Source organism: Canis lupus, chromosome 1 (assembly GCF_048164855.1).
Source record: "Canis lupus baileyi chromosome 1, mCanLup2.hap1, whole genome shotgun sequence".
Taxonomy (NCBI): Eukaryota; Metazoa; Chordata; class Mammalia; order Carnivora; family Canidae; genus Canis; species Canis lupus.
In genome coordinates, this window is record NC_132838.1 from 37,209,229 (window position 1) to 37,227,978 (window position 18,750).

At 36.4% G+C, this 18,750-nt stretch overlaps 1 long non-coding RNA gene across 8 annotated transcripts in view; it reads left to right on the plus strand.

Moving 5' to 3' along the window:
* LOC140633725 (uncharacterized) overlaps positions 1-18,750 on the plus strand; it is a 106,007-nt gene that overhangs the window by 49,183 nt on the left and 38,074 nt on the right. For 6 of the 8 annotated variants that reach the window (XR_012031314.1, XR_012031328.1, XR_012031315.1 and 3 more), the window contains one exon: positions 15,871-18,132. The exons of 1 other annotated variant lie outside the window; for it this stretch is intronic. This is a non-coding gene — a long non-coding RNA (uncharacterized lncRNA). Of the gene's footprint in view, positions 1-6,792; positions 11,137-15,870; positions 18,133-18,750 lie in introns of those variants that run through there. One more of the 8 variants, XR_012031326.1, reaches the window with a different exon arrangement.

Here is an 18,750-nt window from a genome sequence, read left to right on the forward strand (position 1 = left end):
TAGATTTTGAAAGGTCTAAGTGACAAATTTTGTACAGCTATATAAGACTTTAAACACTAGGGCAGAATCTAGATTTGAGCTGATAATGATTACAGTTTTGAGCAGGAGATGTATTGAGGACATATATTTTGACACCAAACAATCACTTAAGCAGCTGATAAAGCATCATAATTATTATGATGTTTTTGAGGGTAAAATACCATTATTCCTGTTTTACATAAGAGATTAAGAAGTATGCAGGTAAATAGTGACAAAGCCAAGTTTTGAACCCATAGAACTCCTTTCCTTACAAAAGATTCCTATTAATATTATTGAATTAAAGAATATATCAATCTCTCTTTCCCTGCCTGATCAAAAGTAAAACTCCAACGAAAAGCCCTAATGTCTTTCCTAAGATTCATAGAATATCATTTTAACATGACCATAAACTAAAAATCAAAACCAGTATGAAAAATCTGATTTTAAATGTTTTTCCTGTTTATAGAAATTACATAGGTCCACTATGAAAAATATAGAAAGAGTACAAAAAAATACAGAACATAAATATAATCTCACCACCAAAAGAAAGCCACTTTTCATATTTTATTTGTAAATCTCTCCTGTCCTTTTTCTGTGTTATCACCTACACTCTGACAGCTTTCCTAATGAAGGAAAGCATCTAGATGTGCAAAAGGCCAACATTCCAAGCCACCTTCCAATGGGTGATCAGAATGATTATGTGCTCAAAAATACATGAAAGATTTCTAGTTCTCTCCAGGGCCTGAACCTTTTGCATCCTCTCCAGAAAAGGTTAGAGGAAAAGTCAGAGCCAGGCTCTTATGGGGCAGGCTGGCTCTTCTGTCTGTCTCTCTCTCTCTCTCTCTCTCTCTCTTTGCAGAAATAAACAAACGTGGTAGCTTTAAGAATCAGGTTTGGGAGGAGTTAGGAAAACACCACATTTGGCCCTCAAGGCCTGAGCTTTGTGCTCAACACAGTTTTTAGACAGGCAGCTTTGCTATCGGGGATATTTTTCAACTACTGGGAGTTATTAGCTCAACTGCTGGAATGGATGAGTCATACTCTAAGATTTACTTTCTTATAGATATATCTCTAAAGAAGTATGTGGGGGGGACAGATGATTGTTGAGCGAGTACGCAGGCATTTCTAGCTTCCCAGGACACAAATGAATTTGTAATTCCACATCTGAGTTTTAACACCATGCATCTCATAAGATTAAGGGAAAAAATGGTAGCAAAAGTGTATACAGACCACATGTTTGTCTAGACAGGTGGGATATCACAATACAGTCTGAGGGATTATAAATATATATACACATACAACACATATATAATTTATTCATAAATGTGTATACACATTCACATGTAGGCACATACTATTGCATCATCAAAAAAGTAAGGTCCAGACCTATGATATTTGTCAGAATTATTTCTGTTTATTTTATGGCAATTTTGGAAACCCCAAATATGTTTGCTTTACTTTTGTTTGACTCTACAAAAGGACTGTATTTTTAATCAGTTAGTATAGTTCAATTCTAATATGGCAGAGTGGCTTGTTAATTATTAGACATCTTTTCCCCTAAGTGTTCATTCATTCTCTTATTACTCACTTGGTTACTTGGCTGAGGAGAAATGTCACAATAATTGGCTGTGGATTTCTCAGCTTCATTTTTAAGGCAACATGAACACTGTCAATGTTTCCCTTGCCTTGTCTGTGTTTGTGTCTCATCCTGCCATCTGCTCATGCCTAGGTATAGCAGTTTGCATATACTTTATTCATGGCCCCAGATCCCAGTCTGCTCTCCTACCCTATGAATTGCAGTGAATTGTGTGGAAATCTGGAAAGAAGGCAACATGACAAAATACCAAAAGTACCAAATCAGCCTCTCCTGTTCAGAGCTTAGCTGGTGCCATCTTTAAATACATTGCTTGTATGCCTCATTTTCCCAAAGCCCTCATTTAGGAGGCTTGTTAAAGATTTGGAAGGAATCATTGTATCACAAAACACCATTTCTAGGGAAATATCAGACTGTTCAAAGGAATCAAAAAGACCTTCTCAGATTTCTTTTAACTGGAAGATCTGAGAGGGCTACTCTCTATGAAGTGCGAATGAATCTTCAGAAAAAATGTCTTGTTCGACAGTGGTGCAGCATAGTCTGACGATGACTCAGAAGCATGTATTCTGTTAGGGAGCCATTGAACAAAAAAGAGACCAATTTCTTAGCTTAAATTATCTGTTATTACTCTTAACTTTCCTCCTTTATTGTTCCTTTTTGTCTTTGTCTTAGTTTCCCTAGAAAGAGTAATTTAAAAATCAGGCCGTTATGTTATTTTTATTGTTATCCAAACTTTCACTCTGAAATATAAGTGACTTTTATTCAAATCATTGGTCCTTCTTTGAAATATCATATATTCTTACTTACAGAGAACCCAGCATATAACATAAATGCAACTATAATCCTATACTGTAGATTATTGATGCACATTAATCACCTTAAATAGTTTTCCAAATAAAGAAAATGGGCTTTATCAACTCATATTTTTAAGGATGTTGTTAGATATTGAATAAATTAATAATCATGTTTTATCTGTTTGAACTTTGTGTTCCAAATCAATGACACATAAAAGTTACATCATTAAAAACAAAGTAAAGCAAATACTTTGAATACAAAGATTACATCAATCAAAAGGAAGATATTTGTGGTAAATTTGTAGTATTTTTTATTTGTTGCATTTTACCTAAATTCTTTGTTGAGGACCAAGGTTTTTTTTGTATATTTTTTTATTGGAGTTCAATTTGCCAACATGTAGTATAACACCCACTGCTCATCTCGTCAAGTGCCCCCCTCAGTGCCCATCACCCAGTCACCCTAGCCCCCCTTCCACCTCCCCTTCCACTACCCCTTGTTCGTTTCCCAGAGTTAGGAGTCTCTCATGTTCTGTCTTCCTTTCTGATATTTCCCACTCATTTTCTCTCCTTTCCCCTATAATCCCTTTCACTATTTTTTATATTCCCCGTATGAATGAGACCATATAATATTTGTCCTTCTCTGATTGACTTCCTTCTCTCAGCATAACACCCTCCAGTTCCATTCACGTTGAAACAAACGGTGGGTATTCATCGTTTCTAATGACTTAGTAATATTCCACTGTATACACAGACCACAGCTTCTTTATCCATTCATCTTTCGATGAGCACCGAGGCTCCTTCCACAATTTGGCTATTGTGAACATTGCTGCTATAAACATTGGGGTGCAGGTGTCCCAGCGTTTCACTGCATCTGTATCTTTGGGGTAATCCCCAGCAGTGCAATTGCTGGGTCATAGGGTAGCCCTATTTTTAACTCTTTGAGGAACCTCCACACAGTTTTCCAGAGTGGCTGCACCAGTTCACATTCCCACCAACAGTGCAAGAGGGTTCCCCTTTCTCCACATCCTCTCAAACATTTGTTGTTTCCTGTCTTGTTAATTTTAGCCATTCTCACTGGTGTGAGGTGGTATCTCACTGTGGTTCTGATTTGTATTTCCCTGATGGCCAGTGATGAGGAGCATTTTCTCATGTGCTTGTTGGCCATGTCTATGTCTTCCTCTGTGAGATTTCTCTTCATGTCTTTTGCCCATTTCATGATTGGATTGTTTGTTTCTTTGCTGTTGAGTTTAAGAAGTTCTTTATAGATCTTGGATTCTAGCCCTTTATCTGATATGTCATTTGCAAATATCTTCTCCCATTCTGTAGGTTGTCTTTGAGTTTTGTTGACAGTATCTTTTGCTGTGCAAAAGCTTCTTATCTTGATGAAGTCCCAATAGTTCATTTTTGCTTGTGTTTCTCTTGCCTTCATGTATGTATCTTGCAAGAAGTTGCTCTGGCCAAGTTCAAAAAGGGTGTTGCCCATGTTCTCCTCTAGGATTTTGATGGATTCGTGTCTTACATTTAGATCTTTCATCCATTTTGAGTTTATCTTTGTGTATGGTGTAAGAGAATGGTCTAGTTTCATTCTTCTGCACGTGGCTGAAGGACCAAGACTTTTATTTATAAAAATAAATTATTTTAATTATCTCACAAATGATTTTTGAGCATCTTTTATATAGTAGGATGTTGAATAAGACAGACATGGTCTTTATCCTCTTTTAACATAGAATCTATCAAGGTAAATGGATATGGGACAAGTAATACATTTGATAACTAACTTGATAAGAAGCACAAGATAATGTGGGAAACTTATATTAAAAGTGATATCTGGGATGCCTGGGTGGCTCAGCAGCTGAGCGCCTGCCTTCAGCCCAGGGCATGATCCTGGAGTCCCAGGATTGAGTCCCACATCGGGCTCCCTGCATGGAGCCTGCTTCCCCCTCTGCTTAGTCTCTGCCTTTCTCTCTCTGTGTGTCTCTCATGAATAAGTAAATAAAATCGTAAAAAAAAAAGTAATATCCTACTTTTTACTTCCCGGATTGTAGAATAACAAGAAGACAATTTCTTGAATTTGGAAGTTTCTCTCAATAATGAGACTCCTTTGCAACAGACAGAAATATAGTTTTATAATTTCAGTGTGGAAAATAGAAATAGCACCCTGCTTGGGGTCATCCAGCTTTAGCTGTTTTGCTATAAGCCTTTGCTCCTAGCTTTCTGATGGTTGGCTCCATTACCTTCTTCAAGAATAGTCACCATTCCAGTATTTTTCTGAGCCTGTTTCTTTTCTGTATCTTGCTTATTCTCATCATAGCACTTAATACTATTAGTAATCAATTGATATCTTTTATGCCTATTCTTTATTCCCAAATGGCAGGACCCATATTTTTTTATTTACCATATTTTTTTATTTATTTATTTTATTTATTTATTTTTTATTTTATTTATTTATTTATTTATATTATTTATATAATACAACTATTATTATGTCAACATATAGTTTGCTCTGAATAAAAATTTGATGACTGAATGGATAAGCAAAACGCATAAGACAAAGAGACAAAGTAGTGTTTCTAGTTGTTCTAGAGAATAAAAATGATACTCTTATCCACTTGACTATGTTTATTAAATTATGACCAATGAAGTTTCAAGAGATTTTATTAGTTGTTTTTTAATGGGTGCTACAGTTGAATAAGTTTGGTAATCATCGACTTAAATGAACTTAATCTGATTCCCTCACTGCTGGATTTCCCATAACATGTATATATTTTACATATAACTTCTAGTAGACACACATGCACACACACACACACACACACACACACACACACACCCTCCAAGGGGTATGGTTTAGAAAATGCTGGCTTACTTTGTTAGCAGGTGGGACATATTAAGTGACAGGTAACCAAATTTTGCAGTCTTGTCCAACAGTTTGCAAGAGTTAGCACAGCTGGATCTGATTCAAAGATGGCCTCAGGAAAGCACTAGGACATGAACTGATCAAATAGGTTGTGCCTCCAGCCTTTGACTTCTGTGTAAAGAAACTTCCTAGTCACAGCATAGACCTCTGCATCCTGTGAAGGAATCGAAAATGATCAACTTCTTGCCCTGCTTCTTCTTGCTGAGCTGTTGCCTGTGTTCTCCAAGGTTCACCCTCCTGAGATTTTCTGTCCTGGAAAAGCCTTTTATCACACTTGCCACTTTTTTCTTGAAAGTAGTTTGCTGGTCTTACCCCTGCCCTCCAGGAATCCTATATTAATACACTGCAGTGTAAGAAATATTTTAACATCAAGAGAAGCTGATTTCTACCCCCTGGACAATTCATGCTCAGAGTCCTTGTCTCTGTCCAGTGGGTATTCTTATTTCCATGTCAAAATGTAAGATTCTCTGATATGACAGGGGGACAGACCTCTGGTAAGGGTCCATCTGGCCTTCCACCTCTGCAGATGGTCAAATAGACAACTTATAAAGAAGAAAGGAGGACTCCTTTGTGTCTTTGCCTCAGTGTGGCTACCATCTGGTCATTCTCCCTTCTCCCGGTAATATAGGTCTTATCGGATAACTTTATAGGTCCTCATCTTTCCAGAACTATGCTCATTTGGAACAGGGCAGTTGGTGAGTGTTAGGGAGCCTTCCAGACACTAGCCACTTCCATTAAGCCTGTGCAATACTATCCTCATCTGCCAAGGCCTGAGGATGGTATCCTCACCCATCTTTCCTTGAGGAGCCCAGATTCATGTATTACTTATAACTAAAATTTAATTTGAATAGCAGTGTGTTTCAAAATTTCTATTTGCTCTTATCTTGACTCTAGCCTATCCAGTTGTATTCCAATTCTACACTGTAGAAATGAATTTGTCTAGCATGGCTACGTGTGCCACCTGTCCCAAGAGGGTTATATTATGGGTCACTGCTTCCCCCTTTCTGAAAGTGTCCCTTAGCTATTAGGAATTGCTAGTGTTGCAATCTACCTTAAAAACATTAACATTCTCTTGAAGGCAGCCATTTTTTGCTCAGATACCATTACATCATTCTGACTTGGAGTAAACTCTTTATTTCTTTATCTTTAAGTTGACCACGAAACTATTGGAGACATGAATAATAGTGTCTTCAAGGTGTTTTAGCACCATAAAGAGTTGAGATATTTTCTTACAACAAGTTTATTGTGCAAATGTAATGAAATATGTAATGAGATTTGCACATTGCCTGGCACATATCAGATACTCAGTCAAACTTAATTCTTTTTTTTTCTTTCATAAATCTAATACAAAGAAAATGAAAATACATTTTTATGCTTGCTTTCAGTATCCAATTTTTCTCTACCAGAACCCTAATGCTCCTGGGTCAGAATTCTCACTGTTATAAGGTATAAATTAAATTCTTTTGCAGGTTATGCTGATGATGGGGAGGAAGTTGGGAGTATCTCCTCTGAACTATATTTTTAAATCAGTGAACAAAACGAGAAGAGCCAACTGCACAGACTGAGTATTCATTTCTCCGTATCTCATTGACATGCAGCTGAGTTAATACCTTCAGCATTCCCAACCCTTCCATCTCGGTGGCCCATAATCTCTTCTTTCTGCGAGAGAGGCAAATAGTATTTTTGATCCTGATTACCTGGATTAATATTGAAAAACCTCTTCAGGCTGGTGTCCTAAAGAAATTGGAAAAGTTCCCTTTCCATTTGAAATGACTTAAACTGTTAGGCTGGAACAAAAGACTCATCTCTCCGATAATCATCTCACCTTCTTGTCACTCGGAGTCCAATTAAATAAATGACTCCCTGATCTTTTGTCAATTGTCAGCAGATCTGGCTTTCACTTTTAATCAGCCTGCACATCATGTGGACTTTAAATTTTCTTTTCGCCCTTTCCTTTGTCCATAAATATGAGGAGAGCAGGAGTCGAAAAGAGGTGGTCTAAGAATAAGATAAATATGCAGATTTCTCTACGCATTCTTCATATTCCTCCTGAGCCACCTTTTCTCTTTCCTCTGCAAAAATAGTTGGGCCACTTCCATTCAGAAAGATGATTTTAAAGACTGTTTTTTCTCATTTTCACTGCTATTTCTATCTTTAAAGCACATAGCTTCCATTCAAACAACAAAAACATGCTCTTTAACTGGAAATTGGTTAGGGGAAAAATAAGTGCTTGAAAACAGGAATGTTTTGTCTCTTTGAAAGACTTCAAAGTCTATCCTCCTCATCAGTGGCTCAGTCCCATAATGAATGTTTCATTCTACTCAGAATGGATGAGATCTGATCCTTTTTCTCAAGAAAAAGTCCTTGACTCAAGGAGGAATGCAAGACAAGGGGACACTGGAAGAGTAAACAGAAATATAACAAAAGAGGAAATAAAGATACAGTGGCATCACACACATTTATGTAGAGACTGGAATTCAGTCACGCCCTGCAATGCAAGCAGCAGTGCCATTGGGAGGGGAGTCTGGAAGTTACAGTCTTTTCTGGAAGCAGTACAGATGTCCTGCCTGGCTCCTGGGATAAGTTTACCTGCCATCTTTTCTTTATCTTCAACTCAGATGCAAATGTAAGCTTTCGATTAATGTGAGTCAAGACCAAAAGCAAAATGACAAAGGAGAGTTAAAAATAGCTTGTAAGCCTTTTATTTTTAGCACTATGACCTACCAGTATTCTACTACCCTACTCCTCACCACACACACACCAAATGTTGCTAGGCAAAATTTAACAAGACACTTGGATTGTATGGCTGAGTTTTGAAGCTAGAAAATGAAAATCCCTGAGAGGAAGGTGAAAATCAAAGCACTGAGCTCTCTCAGGGGCATTTGGTGGATTTTGTGACAGATTTTAATTGCCCTTTGGAGTGGTAGACAAAGACTTGCACTCCAGAAGGTGGGGGAATCAAAGAACTTTTCCATGTACAACCAGTATCCTCACATTTGGTGAAAGGGTGAACTAAGAAAAAATATGTATATAACTTACTAGCTGAGCTAGACTATGAGGAAAACTACCTATGTTTGCTTTGGTGGTGGTAGAATTAAAAAAAGCCCTGTTTGAGAGTTTGTAACCCAAGGCCTGGCCCCATTTCATTCAGTATTTTGAAGAGATAATGTTTACCTGTTGAGAACACTGGAGGTGATCGTGCATGTTAGCATAGTCCCCAGGGAACACTGAATGAAGCAAATGCATATCCTCTCAGTAGAGCCATGCTCTCTACATAGGACATGAGTAGGTGTCATTGGAATTAACAGAAAGGAAATTAGGTCCCCCAAGAACTATAAATGGAACATCAAGATTCATCTGACTTTCTTAAAGGTATAATACAAATAGTTCTAAAAAAGAAAGATGAAATAAATCTATGATCAATTAATAAGATAGTAGAACAAAGCAGGCAGGTTGAGAAAAGAATCAAAATATACTTTCTGAAAATAAAAAATATAATTGCAATGAATCATTTCATAGATAAGTTAAAGAATAGACAGAAGAGAAAATTTATGAACTAAAAGCTAGACATAATGGAATTCTTCAGAATACAGCAAAAAGAGGTAAAAACGGAAATCTGAAAGCGGTGTTAGAGGATGGAGAACAGAATGAGAAGCTGTCACATACATTCCACTAGTATCTAGAAGACAAAATAGAAAAAATGGAGAGGCAACATTCAAAGAGACAATGAGTGAGAATTTCCAGAATTGAAAAGAGATATGAATCTATAAAATACAGTTGACCCTTGAACAATGATTGGGTTATGGGTGCTGACACCTTGTGTCTTTGAAATCCACATAGAAATCTTGACTCTCTAAAAACTCTACTATCAAAAGCCTACTGTTTTTTTTTTTTAAAGATTTTATTTATTCATGAGAGACAGAGAGAGAGAGAGGCAGAGACACAGGCGGAGTGACATTGAGGGAGCCCGACGTGGGACTCGATCCCGGGACTCCAGAATCACACCCTGGGCGTAAGGCAGGTGCTTAACCACTGAGCACTCAGCGATCCCCATCAAAAGCCTACTGTTGATTGGAAGCCTTACCAATAACATAACAGTCAATCGACACATATTTTGAATGCTATATGTATTCCATACTGTATTCTTACAATATAAAGTAAGCCAGAGAAAAGAAAATGTTGTTAAAAAATCATAAGGAAGAGAAAATGCATTTACAGTAGTGTAAATGATATTTAGTAGTCAATCAGTGCTGTACTGACTGAAAAGAAATATCCTCATAAAAGTGGACCTGAACAGCTCAAACCCATGTTATTCAAGGGTCAGCTGCACCTAAGCAGGATGCATTCCTTTTAAAGAAATCTCCACGTAATCACATTGTAATGAAATTGTACAATACCAAAGACCTTAAAAGCTGCCAGAAAGAAAAGACAGATTACTTGCAATGAAATCACTCTGAGTGGTTTTCTCTACAATAGTAAGAAAGAAAAGAGGAAAAAATGCTTGGAACATAAAAGCAGAATAGAGAGCTCAAACTGGTTTGAATCAATCTAAATAAGCCAGTATTTACAATAAAATCAGTGAACTAAAACTATTACAAAAACATTCTTCACTGAAGAATTTTATGTGATTATTTTCCCTAAGCAGCACAAATTAGTCTTTTGCTATCAATGAGGCCATTCATTCATTAAATATGAATAAATTCACTTCGCTATTTCCAGTATCTAGTAGGCATATAATGCCTACTATGTTCCAGGCATTATTTATTTTATGTGCTGGAGATAGCAAAGTGAATAAATGTGGTGAAGTCTCTGTTGTCATGGATCCTACATTCTTTCAAAAAGCCATTCACTAACTGGCTATAATGTACAAGGTATTTCTTAAAAGATATCGCATTTAAAAAAAAAAAAGACAAAGGTTTTTGAGCCAAGGATATTTTGTAATTTTCCTGTAAGAAAATTAAAATTAAAACTTCCTCATTTTTATTTAAATAAGTAACAAAACCATAAATAAATGACAAAACCCTGTAACCAAGATTATGAACTGTACTTTTACAACAAGATCATAGTTCATAGCGTTTTTGCTTCTACATTAATAATATCTGAAAATTTTCTGCCGAAACAGCCTACTGAGAGATGAGTAAACGTCAAATAATTAAGCTTAATTCAATAATTAAGTCCATTAGGTAATCCCATCTTATTGGACAAGGAAATGATCCAAAAATTAAGAAATTAAACCTCTAGAATTTATTTCCAGTTGACTAGAAGAGCATCCAAAAGCTCCTCAGAAGTAGGAACTGTGTCTGTTCTGTTGAGGCTCCTATGCCCAGGATGTAGCACACTTCCTGGCATGAAGTGAGTACTCAATAAATATTGATTGAATACCATACTGTGAATGAATGACCACTGCAAGTCAAGTAAACTAAATGGCACCATGGAAGGCCAATCAGAAAAATAGAAATCAAAATTAATTCCATTTTCCTGTCTACATTCTAGAGAACTAGAGAAAATAAATGAGGACATAGGAAAATATGTATGATCCTTTAAATGAAACCTTATATGAATTAAGCTGTGATGGTTATTATAGTTTTAAGTTTTATGATCTGAATTTGTTCTTCACCCAATTGTGTTAAATAACAGAATAAGTAGAGAAAACCGAGTCTTACCATACTTGTCAGCTAGAATCACTCATTGGCAAATCTTCTGTGTCTGGGATTAAATGGATAATGCAGTGTGTATAATGTAAAGGAAAATTAAATACAATGGCTGTCTACCTCTGATAAAAAAATATCTTTAACATTTGCTGATCTCTTCATTTTTCGGATAAGAGGATGAGCTCCGGATTAGCATAAAATGAAGTAAATTGAAGATGAATTTGTGCCAGAAAATTCAGTCTGCATTTTTCAGCCAGGGATGGATGAATGAATATCGTAATCCTATGTGAGATCTAATTCATCTCAAAAAGAAAGCCCTTAGGGGCTAAAGAGCACCTCTTTTAACATCTTATGCATGGTGGGCAACAGGTGTAGGTCTGATCCATTCTCCGTTGCAGAGATGGCGGCGAATAAAAGCCCATCCAAAGATAGGAATTAGCCACACCTCAATATGGACTTTGAAGCGGCAAATATTGCTGCAGGGCAGAAGCTCATCATTTCAAAATCTTAAGGGAAGAAGCTTCTCAATAAATTCTAAGGATCATTAGCAATTGACATAAATATATTAGAAAAGGACATCTTTAGACCATTAACTGATTTGTTTTTTTTTTTTTTTTTTAATGATGCTGGTGATCATTTGAATGCATGAAATCATTCCCATGTGCCTAGACTGCAGCAATAGGAGGAGGAAATGGGTGACAAAAGTAATCTCAATGCAGGATGTCAAAGCAATTAGATCACCTAAATCAAACCAAACGCTACAAGTGGCCCTTTGGGCCAGTTACCCAGAATCTAACAAGTAGGAGAAAGGGCACATAGATAAGTAAGCTCTTAATTACTAATTTTTTTAAGAAGTGAGCTTATTTTTTTTTTTTAATTTATGATAGTCACAGAGAGAGAGAGAGAGAGGCGCAGAGACACAGGCAGAGGGAGAAGCAGGCTCCATGCACCGGGAGCCCGACGTGGGATTCAATCCCGGGTCTCCAGGATCACGCCCTGGGCCAAAGGCAGGCGCCAAACCGCTGCGCCACCCAGGGATCCCAAGAAGTGAGCTTATTATAAAGATATTGGGGAGACAAGAAATTGGAATAAGCACTAGGAATATACTTGTTTGGTGGAGGGTATCTGAACTGGCCTGAGATCCTCTGGGGGCCATTTTTCTATTGGGGAACATCATTGGCAAACACTGAGAAATAATATCTTAACTTTCCCTCAAGACCCAGCATAATCATATGCACTGTTTTTCAATTTACTGTTATAGGGATTTTTCCTTTCCCCAAATAAATACAGAAAACAGAATACACATACTTTTTGCAACCTCTCATCACTGTTCTATTGTAATGACTGAAGACACATTAAGTTTTTAATTATTAGCAATCTGGCTAGTACTTCATAGCAAAGTCTACTCACAAATAGAGATGAAATGTGTTTTGTCATCAACAAATTGAAACAGTATTGTCTATGCATTCTGCAATATTTGTTTCTTTCTTTTCATAGCCTCCTATGAAAACATCATTAGGTTAGCACCATTTGGTCATCATACCCTCTCTGAGTTTCAGAGTAATTCCAAAAGAATCAGATAGTCTAACACAATGCATTCAATATGTTCAGCTCCACTCATTAATTTTGGAAATTAAATAGTTATGCTTATTAATGTGACCTTTCACCACTCTCTAAGCTTTCAAAATGGAACTGAAAAAAAATGGCATTACATGAATCCACATTGGGAAAATGTGGATAATGCCAATGTTCTTTTATGGTGGGGGAGGGATTCTTCAAGGGCAAATCAAATTGTTCCTGTTCTATATGCATAGGTTGGAGAGAAGCAGCTTATCAAAAAGACAGGAAATAAAAGAGCAGGGTAACTACACTAGAACTTCAATTTAGAATTTTTGAATTCTTTGTGCTGCTCAGCCTATTGCTCATGGTGGTGCATCTGAAAGTCACAAAGATCAATTTGAGAGAGTTTTAGAAGACAGATAGCATGCAGGCCTGATCTGCTGCTTTAGTGTCTAACTCCTCCAGGCTGGCAAGGGAGTTCACCAACATATATTTTTTTGATTTACATGTATTTCAGGTTGGGGTACCTTCTTTGAAAAATGGAGATATTAAAAAAAAAAAAAAAAAAAAGAAAAATGGAGATATGACTGGATAATTGGCCTCAGTGTTACCTCTTAACCACAGTATTTTCTCTGTAAGTCAATGAGTCTAGGAAAACAAAACAAAACAAAACAAAACAAACCGAGGAATGCCCTAGGTTTTATCTTAGCACTCCCGTATACTGATGCAGCATGAAAGAGGAACATGCCAAGAAACATGAGAAAAAATCCAGTGGTGAAGAAGCTTCAGATGAATGGTGAACTCTTTGTTACTCTCTGTATGTAATCTTTCATGGCAAAAATCCATAGCATTGAAAATCAGGCATTTCCGTTTCTGGCACTTTCTGCAAAAAAGAGTTCATTGGCCTCACCTGGAGAAAGAATTATGCTGACAGGCAGTAGCCAGCAGTGACCTGAACAATTTCATCTTCCACGCTATCTGTCATCTTGTGTCCCAACCATTTGTTTTAGTGTCATCCTGTGCCTTAAAGAAATGAGACTGCCATCTTCTGGTGGCCTTCAGTGTAGTTAGGTGACTGTCATTAATATTGTCATTTTCTTTGCTCTCCAGGTGACTCTATTACTGTTTGTATCATTAAAATATGCTTGTCTTAGGTATTAGGAATAAAAATTCAGATTTAGTCAACAAAATGGGGAACCAACTGTGTGCCAACAGATTTGTCATTTTTTTCTTTTGATGTTCGAAACAACCCATCTGTGCGGTAGGTATTGCAGTAGAATAAAAAAATACTTGATGATTCATTTGTAGAATCAGCACATCAAGTGAATATTGCATGTAGTCACAACTATATGAGAAAAATCATGTGAATTGCTCATAAAGTAAAATAAACTTGATTTTGTGTATACAATCATACATAGTAATATGTATATCACCAGTACACAATGTATGCAGTGATTATACATAATAGAGTGCACAGATACAAATTATAACTTTCTGGTATATTTGAGTTATGTAAAAGACAGCCATATGGTTGAATATCCAAAGTTAAATGCAACATTATATCTTTACAAACGAGATAATTAAACCTCAGATAATATATACTCCAAGTCATATAAGAAGCAAAATTCAATTGTACAATATTGAATGTTTTCTGAATCCAAACCTGAGACCAATTGCTGTGTAGTTATAAGACCTTAAGCCTTATAGAAATACCAAATGCACTGGCATACAATACTTTTTCAAAAGATAAAATTTATCTGACTTCTATTTTTCTGCACTAATATTTGTTGACTAGATTAGTGATTTGAAAATATTTCTTCCTTGTACCTGCTCTCTCACTCCTGACCTTGTCTGTTTGAACATATACCGTGTCTTAGCTCATTTCTTTTCTCTTTTGTCAGGGAGAATTCAAAGAACGTATAATTTCGGTTGGGAAAAAGCTTTTCTAGTTTTCACACTGTTTATCCATATTTATATGCTATCTTCTTCCAGAAAGGATTTTAGTTTGTCCAGTATACAACATGAAAACATGTCTACTGCTCAAGAAAAATCTATGAAAGCAGACATTTATAATATGCAATGACATTTAATAAACATGGTCTATTGCTATGGGTCAAAGAACACTAATAACACACCTGTATCAAACAAAGTTAAATTTATTAGTGTTATTATTGATATTTAGCAAGATTACTGTAGAATGTTTCCCCAAAAAGTGAGTTAGGGAAAGATTCTTGCAGGCTGGAGTTGATCACAGGCTGAGCTTTTCAAGGACTGGTCAGAATTTGTGACTGAGAGAGTTTTTCAAACAGTCAGAAGTTTTATGAATCCAGACAAAGTTAGATCAGTTTATCTGTGGCTTGTCATGGCACACATGGGTCTGAATAAGGTAGGAATTTGAGTTTAGATAATTTGCTTGCATGTCATGATTTGGTATAGTTTAATCTGTTTTGTGAGTCAGAGAGCAGTTTTGCAATTTTTTTTTTTCTATTTCAGTTTTCAGTATTAAAATAATTTCATTGCTGGCAGCCTGGATTCTGTAGAGATAAAATTTGTGATTCCTCTCTCTTACCCTCTAATAGCTATTTTTTTCCATTCATTAATCAAATATTTATAAATGATCAGACATGTGGCAAGCATTGTGCTATTGTTATATAGAGCTTATAATCTAGCTAGACAATAATTTAATTATATGATTAGAACAACTTTATTTAATTTTTATTATTGCTTTTTAAGATTTTATTTTTAAGTAAGTCATCTCTATACCCAACATGGAGTTTGAACTCACAACCCTGAGATCAAGAGTCACGTGCTCTACCAACTGAGCCAGCCAGGTGCCCTACAACTAGAGCTTTAATTTGACTTTTCCAGTCAGCATTATTAAGAATGATTCTAATTTTTTTTAAGGAAGATTCTACTTTTTTTTTTTTAAGATTTTATTTATTTATTCGTGAGAGACAGAGAGAGAGAGAGAGAGAGAGAGAGAGAGGCAGAGACATAGGCAGAGGGAGAAGCAGGCTCCATGCAGGGGGTCTGACTTGCGACTCAATCCCAGAACTCCGGGATCACACCCCGAGCCAAAGGCAGAGGCTCAACCACTGAGCCACCCAAGCATCCCAAAAGATTCTATTTTTTAACTGAATTACTCTCTGCAATGAACTGAATGTTTGTGTCTCCTTCAAAATTCAGATGCAGAAATCTTAACCTTCAATGTGATGCTCTTAAAAGGTGGGGCCTTTGGAAAGTAATTAGAACATGAGAGTGGAGTCCTCATTAGTGGAATTAGTGCCTTTATGAAAGGGACCTCAGAGAGCTTTTCCAATTTCTTTCTACCATTAGAGAATACAAAAGGAAGAAGGCAATCTGCGATCTGAAAGAAGATACTTACCAGAACCTGGCCATGATGGCAGCCCCATCTTAGATTTCTAGTCTCCAGAACTGTGAGAAATAAATTTCTATTTTCAATACGCCATCCAGCCTACAATAGCTTGTTATAGCAAACCAAACCAAGATAACTCCAAACTAAGGTGGTGGGAAAATGTTTGGTTTTTACCTATGTGACAGAGAATGTTTACTGCTCTGAGCTATAGAGGCATTGTTTTGTAGATGAGCACATGGCTGTATTAAATTACAACTTGATTTCTCTAATTTTGTAATTAGTAGCAGCCATTCGATGAAGTTACAGCAATGGGGTGTAAGTAAGAATGGTATTTCCACACCAGGAAGTGTATTCAACTCAAAGGAAGGCGAATGCCCTCTTAAAAATTTTTCCCCTTCTGATGGCTGAAACGATGTAATGGCTGAAGGCTGACCAGCCACCTTGAGCCATGAGGTGGGATGTTGTTACAATGATAATGACAGAGAGCCACAATAGAAGAAACCAGAGTCCCTAAGGATGATTGAGTCCCATGGACCACTAACCTCCAGAGTTCATTTACTTGAGCAAGAAATAAATATGTATCTTCTTTCTATTCCAGCTCTACTTTAAGCTTCTGTCACTACTACTGAGATCTACTCTGCTCAAGAGTTTAAAAGCAAGAATTGAAATTATTGCATATGATAAGCACCCCCAGAGATGGACAATGGTTGTAATATTGAATATTTTAAACTTTAGAAATTTTCAATCATGAGACTCAGCAAAGCTTCTTTTGTTGTTCTTCTTACATTTCAGGAAATTTCGCAGACATGAGATTGTTTGATCCCCATGGCAAACTTGTAAAGGAAACAGGAAAAATATTAATGGCCTCATTTTAGCATTGAGAGTACTGAGATTTGGAGGAATTATCACATGCCTAAGCTTACCAAGTTGAGTAGTGACACATCATGGTTAGATTCCAGGCCATCCCTGATCCAGGGGTTTTACTACCACAGTTCTTAAGTGGCAACTCATGCTTTCTCTTGCACTCAAGATCATGAAAGGTTAATTCAAATTCTATGTTTTTGTGGGAGCAATTTTCACTTGAATCTCAATCACAGCTGAAATCTTTTTGGAGACTCCTGACTGAAAAAGGTAGTATCTGGGAGCCCTGGATCCTAACTGTGACTCTGTTCTAACTTGACTTCTTGTGTGTTAATAAAAGAGGTAGAAAAATTATCTCTAAGGAATGCATTCTCTCTAGGGTTTCATTCAGCCCTGATACTCTTTGATAACAAGAATCTAACATATACCTTATTGCTAACAAGAGTCTCACTGACATTCACCTGTGTGCTTCCAATTTTGGGAGAAATTATAAAGAACCAGAAAATGTTTATTGGTTTAAAAAAGAAAATGTTTTCATTAAGTATTTGGGGCATTCTATTGAGGGAATCTTTAACTGAGAATAAATATTACCAAAGCTTTGAATGAATTGGGAATAACTTCAGCTTTTATTGATTTCCATGGCAGTAGGGTTGCCATGCTTAGCAATTAAAGCTACAGGAAGCCCATTTATGTCTGAATTTCAAGTAAGCAATAAATAATAACTTTAGTATCAGTATGTCCCTTGCAATATTTGGGAAATACTAAGAATCATTTGTTGTTTATCTGAAATTTTAATTTAACTGTGAGTCTTATATTTTATCTGAGAATCTATGTGGCACATACTAGAGACTGGCTTATTCACTCTCTAGGTCAATCCCTTTTCAGTGCTTCGCTATACCATGGAAGCTGTAAAGCATTTTGCATGTGATTTAGGTACCATCAATCTGACTCACTTATCCAAGACTTAAATTCAGAACTGGCTTACACAGTGAGAGGAAGAAGGCATGAAGCTCCATCTCACTGGTGCAGATCATACAAAGGCAATGTTCTCCTCCTGGAGCTAACAGATATGAGCAGAGCTTTTCAGTTTTGCAAGTTGCTTGCTGGTAATGGCAGGAGAAGCAGCCCTTTTGGGATCCCAGTTCTATGGTATAGCCTTGAGAATTATCCCTGGCAACTCAGCCTTGTCTATTTCTCTAACCATTGCCTTGATTCTGTAATAAATGCCATTCTGCTTCATTTGGTCAGAATGGTTTCTCTTCTTTGTAACTGGACCATGACTGATAAATTCCAAAATTATTTTAACTGGCAAAAGGAAGCGGGGCAGGAATAAAATGTTCTCCTCCATTTTTAAGCTTATAAACAACACAATAAAAATAAACATTTGCTAAAAGCGAAATAAAGCCTCCATTTTACCATCCTAAATAATACTATGTTTCAATTCATAAAAAAAATTCATTTTGTGTTTCTTCCAGTATTAGTTCATATGCAGAGCTTGTTTCTCACATTGTAATCACAATGCAAATATAATTTTACATTCTACTTTTCTGCGTTAACATTATACCATAAATACTTTCTGTGTTGTTACATAGTTTGCATAATTGTTTTAATGGCTATTTAACAGTTCTTCTAGTTGAAGTATCAGTTAATTTAATTATTCTCTTATTTTTGGATATAAAGGGTTTTTTTTGTCATTATAAATAATTCTTTCATTAATAAGAGGTTTTTTTTTCCCTTCTTCTGAATTATTTCCTTAAGATATATTCCCAGCAGTGGAATAACTGGGTCAAAAGGCTGTGAACATTCTGTGTCTCTTAAAAAGCTTTTTCAAATTGCTTTCTGCAAGGGATGTGACAATTTTAACTGGATGGCAAATTTTATTGATGACTGAATTAAGGAAAGCCAGGGAAAGCTAAACATCATTCAGAATGTATATGGCCTGACGATACACAATCCACACACAGAAAGGGAAAATGCAT